Source organism: Vicia villosa, unplaced genomic scaffold (assembly GCF_029867415.1).
Source record: "Vicia villosa cultivar HV-30 ecotype Madison, WI unplaced genomic scaffold, Vvil1.0 ctg.005440F_1_1, whole genome shotgun sequence".
NCBI lineage: Eukaryota > Viridiplantae > Streptophyta > Magnoliopsida > Fabales > Fabaceae > Vicia > Vicia villosa.
In genome coordinates, this window is record NW_026706621.1 from 60,903 (window position 1) to 74,268 (window position 13,366).

Here is a 13,366-nt window from a genome sequence, read left to right on the forward strand (position 1 = left end):
TGAAGCCATTCATCGTGTTCCTGAGACAACAAAGAGCAGTACCAAGTCCCAAGCAATAGCCAAAATGTGCTGAAACTCGTGCCTCGTAAACTCAGTTCGTACAACTTTCATGAAATTCGTATTTGGTTTTTAGTCGTGCTTTTGATCAAACTAACATTGCTAATGGTCTACTAAGATGATTTGGAACAGGATAGAACAGTCGCATGGGATTTCTAACGGGCAAATTGTGACTTGCCATTGTTAGGGCTTACAAACGGCCAAGCTTTGTGTGGCGTGTTCCAGGCCTTCTCAAGACTCGAAAACCTCATCATTGAATTCGCAGGGGCCTATTTGTTGGATCTGGGTTGTTTCTTTTTCGTTTGAAGCGTTTATTGCAGGTTTTTGCGTTTTGGCCGATTGGAGAAGAAGGCCGGAAACACTGTTCCGGCAGTTGCAGCGCTCCCAGGTTGACTGAAGAACACACGTGGCACGTTCAGCGTATGCGATTGGCTAGTCAAACTGTTTCTTTCCTCTCCCTTCGTGTTATTGGTCCATACGTCCACTGGGGTCCACCACTCTGACTTTTCATTTTGAATTTCAATATTTTATTTGGGTTTTATATTTGTTGTTGTTGGCAATTCCATTAACGGATTCAGCGCGTAGCCCAGCTGGTGAATGAAGAAATTCTGTGAATTAAAGGCCCTGTGTTCGAATCCTTCCAGCGCCAGATTATTTTTATCACTCAAATATTCTGAGTTGGTTACAGATTCAATGTGCTCCTCCAGCGCGTGACCATGGCGTATTCTCTCTCTCCAGCCTTTGGGTTCAACACACCACTAGATCTAACGCATTAAAACTGGATGCGTACCATGCACCTTCAAGGGGCAGCAACACAGGATTTCTATCCAGATTTCTATATATTTATTTATTTACTTAATTATTATTATTAGATTAAATTGTTAATTTAATTAGCTTTAATTCAATAACTTATTTAATTAAAACTAGAATATAATTAGGATTAGGCTTAGAATTATTTCCTCGATTATTCGTCCACCCCGATTTAATTTATTTAATCGATTTAAACCATTAAAAAATCACAGAAACCCTAGAATTGTTATAGACATTAGGGTTTGTCCAGTCCCATTGCACATTCGGCAACAAAGAAAACATTAACATTAATTCTCTCCTCGACCCGACTAAAGCTATTAGTTGCATTAGACGAGAGATAAAAAATACATAAATTTAAAACACATTTAATTCGCTGCCCGCGACGATCGAATCTATCGATCTAAGTAACCAGCGATGCCCCATTAATCCGTTAGCTATACTGACCAAATCTATTGGTCACCGCATCTAACGGTGACATATCAAATCAGGGTTGTACACCCAAACCTAAAACACACTAAACCACGACACTACGGATTTTCATCCTTGTCAATCAGGCAATTTAAAACGCCTTTCAAATCAACTTCCAAAACTACGACAGGCCATTCAAAAAGCCTTCAAACACTTTCATAATCAATTCAAAGGCGTACAACCCTGTGCCCGAACTACGTTGACTCTGATTCTCCATAAGGAGATACGTAGGCACTTGGATAACAAAGGCGAGTCCCCTTCCCCAAAATCTCAATTTTTCCCCTATCCACTTCCTTAGCTATAAAACCTCAATAATTCTAGCCGCAAACCTTTACCTAAAAATGCAAACCTTAGGAAAGGGTTGAGGGTGCCTAACACCTTCCCTTGACCTGATTATAATAACTTACCCTGAATCTCTTAACTGCGTAGGGTTTCCTATTCGCCCTTCAGAATAGGTGGCGACTCTAAAAGCTTAATTTTTAGGGCAGGTTGCTACAATCACAACTACATCAACTTCACATACTCAATTATCGCATAATTTTAATGTGACTCAATGCAAGATATGTGACGTTATGCATGTGGTACCGAATTATGAACCCAAGGTTTCACCGCTTTCTGATTCAATATCTAGAATCCAAGCCACGCTTCCGATTCGGACAAGACCAAAGCCCACCAAAATGTAAACATATAGTCTACCGCTTCCGATTCACTCTAGAATCTAAGCCTCGCTTTTGTTTCAAAGCAAACCACCTTTGTTTCAAGGCACACCATGATATGAATGTATGTACAATGTTAGCAAACATATGCAATTAAGATCATCTCTACCATCTTATTATTTAGCATATCACAATAATCCACTCTATGAATTATCCAAAATATTGTACACCACATTCTCCTCACACAAGCATTATTCACATATAATAGTCAACACACAATTCCAATCCACCATTCCAATTAACACTAGTAATTAACACTATCATATGCTAACTCACAATTTGTCAATTTTATATGGTTTACCCACTTTCATATTAAACCAACAAGACATTAGTATTTTTATCATCTAACTATTTCTAAATCTCAATTTTAGGACCATAATAGAAATACAATCCAATTACTATCTTTATTAGAAACATATTATCTTACATAGAAGTCAATTCCATTCAAACATGCCTATTTACCAATTAATCTAAATATATATTTATCATATATGCCCATTAATGAAGTGTGATGGTTGTTCACATTTTATTTAGATCAATGGCCATAACAATCACCTACCATGATATCGCTACAGTATGTAGCTCATATACTTGTTCCTAACAAAGCCAAAATGCTACAGTGAAGGAAAGTATTACAAGTGGTATGTTCCATCACATAAATACATTGGTGACGTATTTGTGTGACGTCATTCGGTAACCTATACTTCATTTCATTTCGTTTGCATACAAACTGCCGTCGGTCATCAACACCATGTGGTGACGTCATTCGGTAACCTATACTTCATTTCATTTCGTTTTTATAAGTATGTGAACACAGGAGTGTTCATTTCCAGTATTAATTTTGGTTTAAAATTCCAATTTCTCTACCGATTCCAATAAGCTAATAAAGATTAAACACATATTTTATAAGATTCACTATGAACAAATATAACTATATTAATCTACCAATCACTCCATTATACTAGCCCACAATGATTAGGGATTCTCCCCCTTACCTCTTGATTTCTCCTCCAAAACCCTAGCTCCTCTTCTTGTTCCTCTCCTCCACTTCTATTCTTTAGACCAGAAAAATGAAAATGATGCTCCTCATCTTCATTTCCTCTCTTACTAACTTTATTTATTATATTGGGCTTTAAAACTAATAACACCTCCTAATTGTTTATGACTCCAATAGATAGGCCCAATTAATCTAACTCTCTAATAACTTAATTAATTCTATTAAACACAAATCCACTCGAGTTTAATTAAATAAATTAATAATTAAATCTCATAACGATTAAATAATTAATTAACACACCGAAGAGTATAAAATATTATAATAAAATAAATACTAAAAAAAACGGGCTGTTACACCTGACGCTGCTCGAGCTGTTCCTGTTGCTGCTGCACTGCCTGCTGGTTCTCAGTATGGTGATGCGAGTGATTGGAATTATCAGATGCACATGGCGCATCAAAGAGCTTTTATGTTTTTGCAGGATTCTATCCGGCAGTTATCTCTCCACCAGCATGTAGGTTCCAGGGATGATCTTTCTACTTATGCTTCATTGCCTGAGGGCAGGCCAGATCCTGAGGAGGGCACAGGGCCGGATGATCAGGATACTTCTGAGGAGGTGTGGACCTCCGTTTTTTAATCCCGGGCCATACCTCTGTTCTGGAGAGATACGTGAACTGACTCTTTTTTATCGCTTAATGCTTTCGCATTTTGAAAATTCACAGAGTCGCCACCGACCTTTTATTTTATCCAATTAAGGAAAGGTTTATAAAAGAAACATAAAAAAGACCTTTAAGAAATTCTGGGTAAGGGGGTAGGTTATACAAAGGGAAGGTGTTAGCACCCTTTGTATCCATGGTTATCCATGGGCTCTTAAGTTTGCTTAGCTCACTTGTTTTTCGATCACTTTTCAATTGCTTTAGAATGCTCATATGTGGTTTCAAATACTTTTGTAAATTGAATTTTGTAATGATCCGTGTGTGGATGTATACAAAATGCTTGTTTATCTTTCGAAAGATGTTTTGAAAAGAACGTTAACTTTGTAATAATCCGTGTTTGGATGTATACAAAGTATTGTCTTTTTTGAAAGTTTTGTTTTGAAAAACAACAGTGTATGAGAATTTTGTTTGTTTTGATTTGAGCAAGCAAACTAGGAGGTCTACCCTGAGTTGTAAGGTCTTTATCCTATTTCCTTTAAAAATCTATCCTTTCACCGGATATAAACAAAAGGTTCGATTTTGTACTCAAAACAGTGGAATTTTGACTTTGATTTTGAAAAGAATGAGAAGGGATTACCTTAAGAGGTGCAAGTGTGATTGTGTTTGTATTTAGATATTTTATCTTTGAAGTTAGTGATCTAACGGTTCAATTTTGTCTTTGACATACACGCAGTTTATATTTGCTGGAAATTAAAATGCGGAAATGTAAAGTGCGGAAAGTAAATCTACGCTATTACATCGATTGTGCAGGAAATGTAAACTAGCCTATTTACATGAATTTGACATCCTATACATTTATCTAGGAATTTAAATTGCAAGAAAAATAAAAGGCATATTTTTGGATTTTTTATGATTGATTTTAATTATAATTAATGCATGATTAATTAAATTAAAATGAAGAAAAAGATGAAAATAGATTTAAACCTAGAAATTAAGTTTAGAATATGTACAAAATATTTGTCAATTAATTTTAAAACAAAACTAATTTTTTTGGAATTTTTGAAATTTATTTGAAATTGATTTAAGCTAATTAAAACATAATTATACAAATAATTAAAACTTAAAGAGAAAATTATTCAAAATATGTACAAAATTAGTTTATAATATATAAACAATATTTAATATAAAGAACAATTTTTTATGATTTTTTTGATTGGTTAGAATAATTAAAAAGCAAATATATAAATATATACTAATTAATTATGCAAAATATTGAAATTATAAAGAAAAATAAAATATTTTTATTTCAGAAAATAATATATTATTTTAGAAGTCTAAAAATATTTTTTATGCATTTTTTGGATTTTTAAAACTATTTTTAATTAATTTTGTAAAGAAATTAAAATAAAATAGAAAATAAAAGGATACCTGATTAGGTGTGGTATGCATGAGGGAGTATGATGTTCATGCAAAACTTTATACACTTATTACGACTCTCATGGGACCAAACAAAGAGCTTATTCTTACTCTATGTTGCTTTAAGAGATGATTGGAAGTGATTGTTTTGTATTGATATTGATTGGAAATATGAAAATGAAAATTACATAGTTTGGAGATTTTTGTGAGAATTTTGAGGTTTCTATGCTATGCTTCCTTTTCTATTTCGTTCTCCTCCTGTTTGTGAAGTATGATAAGCTATTTATAAGCCATGGAGTGCTTAAAAACTAAGCTAAGAAGCCTTAATTGTCTTTGTTGAATTTTTGTCTTTCAAGCTTAATATTTAAGCAACCTTTGCTTAATTCTTCCACACCTCTTGCCATAGACTTTCCTTGCACCTTCCTTGCTGCATAATTAAGTCAATTGTGGAGGCTTTAGCTTAAGATTAAAGCTATGTATTATTCTTCCATTTTTCCTTTTTAATTTAATCTTATATGTGATAAAATTAAACCAAAAATGAATAAAAATGGTGTGGGCTTTGTCTTGGTCGTGGGAGGCCCATAATATTATGGAAATGATGTTTGAACCATGAAAACTTGGCCCCATTTGGAAAAAAATGCATTTTTGAGCAATGTTGATTTTATGCATTTTCCAAAATTTAGCCAACTTCAACAAGGTGTAAATCCCTCAATTTTTGTCATATGAAGGAGATATTGCACTTTTTGGAAACCTCAAAGAGTCCTCTAACCAATGCCTTTGGTCTCATGTCAAAATTATTTTTGAAGCTCCTTGTGTGTCCTTTTGAAAAAAGTGTCTTTTTGTTGACTTTGAAAATGACCTGTAATGTCTTTGATCATATTTTTCAAATGGTGAATCCAATGACCATGGGATCAATGGCATTTGAAAGATAATTGAATTTCCTTCAAAATGAGCTTTGGTTTGAATTTTTTGGATGAAGGATGAGAGAGTTATGATCAGTCAAAGTTTAGTTGACTTTTCAGGCAAAAACCCTAATTTTGAATCTTAGGGTTTTGTTGATTTTTGATCTTTCCTTGATGAATTATGATCATCCAATGATCAAATGATGAATCCTTTGACAAAATATGGATTTTGACAAAAAATTTCATTTTTGACTATCTGTTGAATTTTTGGTCAAACGGGTCGTCTGTTGACTGTTTGAGCTGCTGACGGTGCGTCTGAGTGAATTGAAGTTTGAAAATTTGTATGATGGTACTTTGAGATATATGGATGTGTATGAAATCCATTTGAGCTCTCAAAAACTTGTTTCTCCTGTAAAAACAAGAAAACCCTAGTCAGGGACTGTTTATGTAGGAGACAGTTAAGCGTACCTGATTTTTGTGCAGTGTTGAGTCTCTGCTAATCGCGTGATATTCAGAAGACTTCTAGAACAAAAATCTTGGAATTTTGAATTGTAAAAGATTGATTTGATTGATGGTACAAATCACTGAGAATTGTACTGCCAGCAGTTTGGCTGTCAAATGACTGTTCAGGTATTGACGTAGCAGTTAGAGTGAAAAATCAATAGTCAAAGTTAATTTTCTTTTTTTGTTGTTTTTGTTTTTGTTTTATGTGAAAAATGAAAGTTTATTTACATGACTTGTTAAAAAAACAGACATAATAAATAACCAATATTTACTGTATGCGGGCAAAATTACCGATAATAACCCTGAAAACCATTTAATGCACAGAAAAATGAATATTTGACTGGCAGAAAACACACAAAATATTATCTGAGTAATTAAGCAATATTATGACAAATAGTACAACATTTAATACTGACAGTACAAATATTACATACTATATTGAACAGTACGACGAATAAACGGTACATTTAAGAAATAAGAAATACGACAAATTTTAAGAATGACGATTGATAACCCATGCTATGAACAATAACATGTAGATGATTGGGAGTGCAACCATTGCAGGTCCACACTCTTCAGGACTATGCAGGCAGAAGAAAGTCATGATCACCGTAGCAATGGTGATGACCATAAGAAAACACGTTTCCCACCGCTTTGCCATTTTGTCGGGGAAGGAGAAAGGATGGATTATGAAGTAGAAATTTGAGAGATGAATTAGAATTTGATGTGAGATTTTATGAAAGAAAATGAGAGGTATTTATAGAATGGAAAGAAGGATAGAGACGTTGGGGAATGATGTGATTCCGTACAAAAGGAAAATTTGAGTGGAAGTAAGATTTGAAAGAAAGTGTATGATAGTGTTGGGAAAAAGAGAGATGTAGAGAATAAAGTTAGGATTTGATTTTTGAAAAAGAGATTTGAAAAGATTTTTGAAAATAATGGAATATAGTACAAAAATTAGTGGGAAACAAAAGATAATAATAATCTACTTGTTACCAGTACAGTCTGAGTTTCCTGATTCTGCGCCTGCAAAAAGATTTAACTCTGTACCAATTGTGTCAGTACTATTTATCTGTAAATAAATAAATAGCATGTGTGAAGTAATAAACAGTATTTGGCGTTTGCGTAAGAATAAATTCAACTGCAAGCCAAATTACTGTATAAGAAAAATTCTAAAAACTAAGTATTTCATATGTCAGGATATTTGTTGAAATAAAAATCCATGATTATATGAGACTCTTAATTTTCAGATTGGAGTTTTTCTTGAAAAAAGATGCGGGCAAATTTTGGGGTATAACAGTTGCCCCTATTCAATCTTCTTAAACCTGAAGAGATTGTCTGAAATCTGAAGGTAGAAGATGATTGAATATTTAGATGCCCTGAAAATTTGCACTTACTTTGATCAGAAGAGATGTTGGAAGTTGCATTTGAATGTCGTCTGCGAAATGTTGTTGGCAGATTGACACATTACCTGAGATGGGCTTTCAGATGCCACCTGGTAAATGGGTTGAGGGTTTGTTCATCAGAATGAATCCATTGATTATATCTTGATGAAGGATTTGAAAGTCTTTGTGTTGACTGTTTCGGAACCGTCCAAGGTTACCGCTTTAAGTCTTGGAAGATAATCGTTACGGAACTTGTCCAAAGTTTTTTCTGCTTTAGATTTTGAAAGTTGATCATTGTGGAACCGTTTGAGGTATCAGATTTAGATCTTTGATGTTAGATCATTCTTGAACAGTCTGAGGTATCGACTTTAGATCTTCAATGTTAGATCGTTCTGGAACCGTCTAAGGTATCGCTTTAGATCTGCAACGTTAGATCGTTCTGGAACCGTCTGAGGTATCGCTTTAGATCTGCAATATTAGATCTTTCTGGAACCATCTGAGGTATCAACTTTAGATCTGCGATGTTAGATCGCTCTGGAACCGTCTGAGGTACCAACTTTAGATCTGTGATGCTAGGTCGTTCTGGAACCGTCTGAGGTACCAACTTTAGATCTGTGATGCTAGATCGTTTTGGAACCGTCTGAGGTATCGCTTTAGATCTGTAATGCTAGATCGTTCTGGAACCGTCTGAGGTATCGCTTTAGATCTGCAATGTTAGATCGTTCTGGAACCGTCTGAGGTATCGCTTTAGATCTGCAATGTTAGATCGTTCTGGAACCGTCTGAGGTATCGCTTTAGATCTTTGATAGAAGATCGTTCTGGAACCGTCTGAGGTATCGCTTTAGATCTTTGATAGTAGATCGTTCTGGAACCGTCTGAGGTATCGCTTTGATCTGTGATGCTAGATCGCTTTGGAACCGTCTGAGGTATCAACTTTAGATCTGTGATGTCTGTTTTTGAGCTGGTAAGTGATCAGAATGAATCTTCGGCTTGATTATATCTGAGAGAACCGTTCATGGAATTCAGGTGAACACTGCATGTGATTGAGAACATCTTTGTCGAAGATATCCGTCTGCCTGAAAAATCAAGTTAGTGATATGCAATGTTTATGATGCATGTAATGTGAGATATTCCCGGAGAAATATGCATGTGATGTTGTGTATGAATATGCGCCTGATACATGATGTATGATGTATGAATATGATGTATGAATATGAATATGTGATGTATGAATGTGAGATGTCGAGCTTCTATTTGGGAAAATAAATTTCCGCCAGTCATCTGGATATGACTATATTGTGATCGTTGATGATCTTTTGTCTTGTTTGAGTACCCTTGGCTGGGGAAATTCTTTGAGAACCCTGGTACTCTGTTGAAGGATCTTTGAATATCTCTTGAGAATGAAAGGTAGCTGGAAGTTCTGATGCCCTTTCAAATGGGAATGAGGAATATGCGTAATCCTCCGATGCACTATCTGACCAAGTCCGGGTGCGGGGATCACACCTTCTGAAGATAGCAATCTGGAACAACCCTACTGGGGGATAAGACTTCTTTTGAAGAGAAAATCTTTTTGAGGAATTTGCTGAGAAATGCGTTTCTCTTGGGGATTTTCTTCTGATGGGATGATGTCCAGATAATTAGGACATTTCCTGAATGCTATTCCTGTTTTTCCTGGTAAACATCAATCATATTCAAATGCACATATTCATTCAAAATTATCATTGGGACGTTTACGTATTTAAAACAGAAAAAGTGAAAATAGTGATTTTTGAGCCTAAGCTGCATTGATTTTTGAAAAAGAGCCATGATAGGCTGGTTAGCACAGGGAGACAACAATCCTAGAAGTAGGAAATTGTCAGAAAGTTTTGGAAAATATTTATGAAGATAAATAGCTATGTGAAAACGATCCAGTCAAGTTTCAACTCTGCTATTGCCAATCTGTCTTCGAGCATCTCATCCCTCACTTGTTGGAAGAAAGTGATTGGACTGATCGGTGTCTTTGAGGTGTTGAATCTTGATGGTGAGTAGGCAGCTGAACGGAACATAGTTGTATGCTTCATTCCCTAACTTTTGCCTAGGCTGCCCTTTCAGGTTTTCAGCCTACCGGGATAGTATTTGTTTAGTCTCTAATTTTTGCCTGGACCGCCCTTTCGGGTTTTCAATCCACCGAGACGCTCATTTTTTTGCCTAAGTTGCCCTTTCAGGTTTTCAACTTAGCGAGCTGTTTTTTTCTTTTTAAGAGAAGTATTTTTTGACTATGTCAGCATTCACAGGGTGTGGGAAATCCTCACCATCCCTGGTGGTAAGCAACATGGCTCCGCCGGAGAATATTTTCTTGATTATGAATGGTCCCTCGTAGGTGGGAGTCCATTTGCCTCTGGGATCACCTTGTGGTAAGATGATGCGTTTGACAACCAAGCCACCAGTTTGGTATGCTTGACTTTTGACTTTTTTGTTGAAGGCTTTGATCATACGCTTTTGGTATAGCTGACCATGACAAATAGCTGCGAGCCTTTTCTCATCAATCAAGTTTATCTGGTCCAACCGTGTTTGAATCCAATCGTCTTCGTCTAGATTGGCTTCTTTCATAATCCTTAGGGAAGGAATCTGAATTTCAATTGGAAGAACTGCCTCCATACCATAGACTAAGGAGAATGGAGTTGCCCCTGTTGAAGTACGCGCAGATGTGCGATAACCATGAAGGGCAAAAGGCAACATCTCATGCCAGTCTTTGTAGGTTACTGTCATTTTTTGTATGATTTTCTTGATGTTCTTGTTGGCAGCTTCCACCGCGCCGTTCATCTTTGGTCGATATGGAGAGGAATTATGATGCTTGATCTTGAACTGTGTGCAAAGTTCAGTAATCATTATGTTGTTTAGATTTGTGCCATTGTCCGTGATAATCCGTTCAGGGATGCCGTACCGACAAATGAGATTGTATTTGATGAACCGGGCCACCACATTCTTGGTAACAGAAGCAAATGAAGCTGCTTCTACCCACTTTGTGAAGTAGTCAATAGCGACCAGGATAAAGCGATGTCCGTTGGAGGCAGTAGGTTTGATTTCTCCAATCATATCAATACCCCACATTGCAAAAGGCCAAGGAGCCGTCAGGACGCTTAATGGAACTGGAGGTACATGTACTTTGTCAGCGTATATCTGGCATTTGTGACATGTTCGGGAGTGATGATGGCAGTCTGTTTCCATGGTAGACCAGTAATAACCTGCTCTCAGGATCTTTTTAGCCATTGTATGTCCACTGGAATGAGTACCGAAGGCACCATTGTGTATTTCTTCCATGATCTGTTCTGCTTCCTTCTTGTTTACACAGCGAAGTAAAGTCGAGTCATGGTTGCGTTTGTATAGGGTTCCATTGCTTAGAAAGAATTTGGCAGCAAATCTCCTTAGAAACTTTCTGTCATTAATGGATGCCCCTTCAGGGTACTCCTGAGCTTCGAGATATCTTTTTACTTCATGGAACCATGGTTTTTCCTCGGTTCCTTCGGTATTGATCTCATTGCAATAGGATGGTTCATCTTGCCTGTAAATGGTGATCATAGGCGCCTCGTTGTCCCACCTGACTTTGAACATAGATGACATGGTAGCTAAAGCATCAGCTAGTTGATTTTCCTCGCGTGGGATGTGTTCGAAAGTGATTTCTTCGAAGTAAAGAATCAAACTCAGCACATATTCTTTGTAAGGAATTAGATTCGGGTGCTTCGTGTCCCATTCCCCTTTGATTTGGTAGATTACCAAGGCCGAGTCTCCGTAGACTTCCAGGAATTTGATTCTTAGATCGATTGCAGCTTTGAGACCCTGAATACATGCTTCGTATTCGGCTATATTGTTAGTGCAATTGAAGCATAATCTGGCAGTGAATGGTGTATAACCTCCTGCGGGGGAAATGATCACAGCTCCGATGCCATTGCCAAGTGCATTAGAAGCTCCGTCAAAAACCATAGTCCACCGGGATCCTGGCTCGGGTCCTTCTTCTGGTCCTGGTTATTTGTAGTCATTGACTAGCATAATGTCTTCGTCTGGGAAGTCAAAGTTCAATGCTTGATAATCATCCACTGCTTGATGAGCCAGATGATCAGCTACCACACTTCCTTTGATTGCTTTTTGTGAAGTGTATTGAATGTCATATTCTGTTAAGATCATTTGCCATCTCGCTATTCTTCCAGAGAGAGCAGGTTTTTCGAACACGTATTTGATGGGATCCATCTTGGAGATTAGGAAAGTGGTGTGATTTAGCATGTACTGTCTTAGCCGGTGAGCTGCCCAAGCTAAGGCACAACAAGTTTTTTCGAGTAGTGAGTATCTTGTTTCACAATCGGTAAACTTTTTGCTAAGATAGTAGATTGCGTGCTCCTTTCGGCCGGATTCGTCATGTTGTCCTAGTACACACCCCATTGAGTCTTCTAACACAGTTAGGTACATTATCAGAGGTCTGCCTTCCACAGGTGGCAACAAGATTGGAGGTTTTTGGAGATATTCTTTGATTTTGTCAAAGGCTAACTGGCATTTGTCATTCCACTTTTCCACTTGATCTTTCTTCAACAGTTTGAAGATCGGCACACAAGTAGTAGTCATGTGGGCAATAAATCGGGCGATGTAATTTAGACGTCCCAAGAATCCTCTGACTTGTTTCTCGGTACGAGGTATAGGCATTTCTTGAATGGCCTTAACCTTGGCGGGATCAACCTCAATACCTTTGCTGCTGACGATGAAACCTAAGAGTTTGCCGGATCTTACTCCAAAGGTACACTTATTTGGGTTCAGTCGCAACTTGTATTTCTTGAGTCTGTCCAACAACTTGTGTAAATGACCCAAATGTTCTTCCTCGGTGTTGGATTTTGCAATCATGTCATCGACATACACCTCTATTTCTTGATGAATCATATCATGAAATAGCGCTACCATTGCACGTTGATAGGTTGCTCCTGCGTTTTTCAGACCAAAGGGCATTACTTTGTAACAAAAGGTTCCCCAGGGTGTTGTGAAGGTTGTTTTTTCCATGTCTTCGGGTGCCATCTTGATTTGATTGTACCCTGAGAATCCGTCCATAAAGGAGAATATCTTGCATTGTGCGGTATTGTCAACCAGTACATCGATGTGTGGTAAAGGGAAATCATCTTTGGGGCTTGCCCGGTTCAGATCTCTGTAGTCCACGCACATTCTGACTTTCCCGTCTTTTTTAGGTACAGGGACGATGTTAGCTATCCAAGGAGGATAACTTACAACTTTTAGGAATCCGGCATTGAATTGTTTTTCAACCTCATCTTTGATCTTTTTTGACATATCAGGCCTACTCCTTCGTAGTTTCTGTTTGACTGGAGTGCTACCTTCTTTGATTGGCAGGCGATGAACTACGATGTCCGTGTCAAGGCCTGGCATATCCTCATAGGACCAGGCGAATATCTCGACGTAGTCTCGCAGCATTTGAATCAGTCTTTGC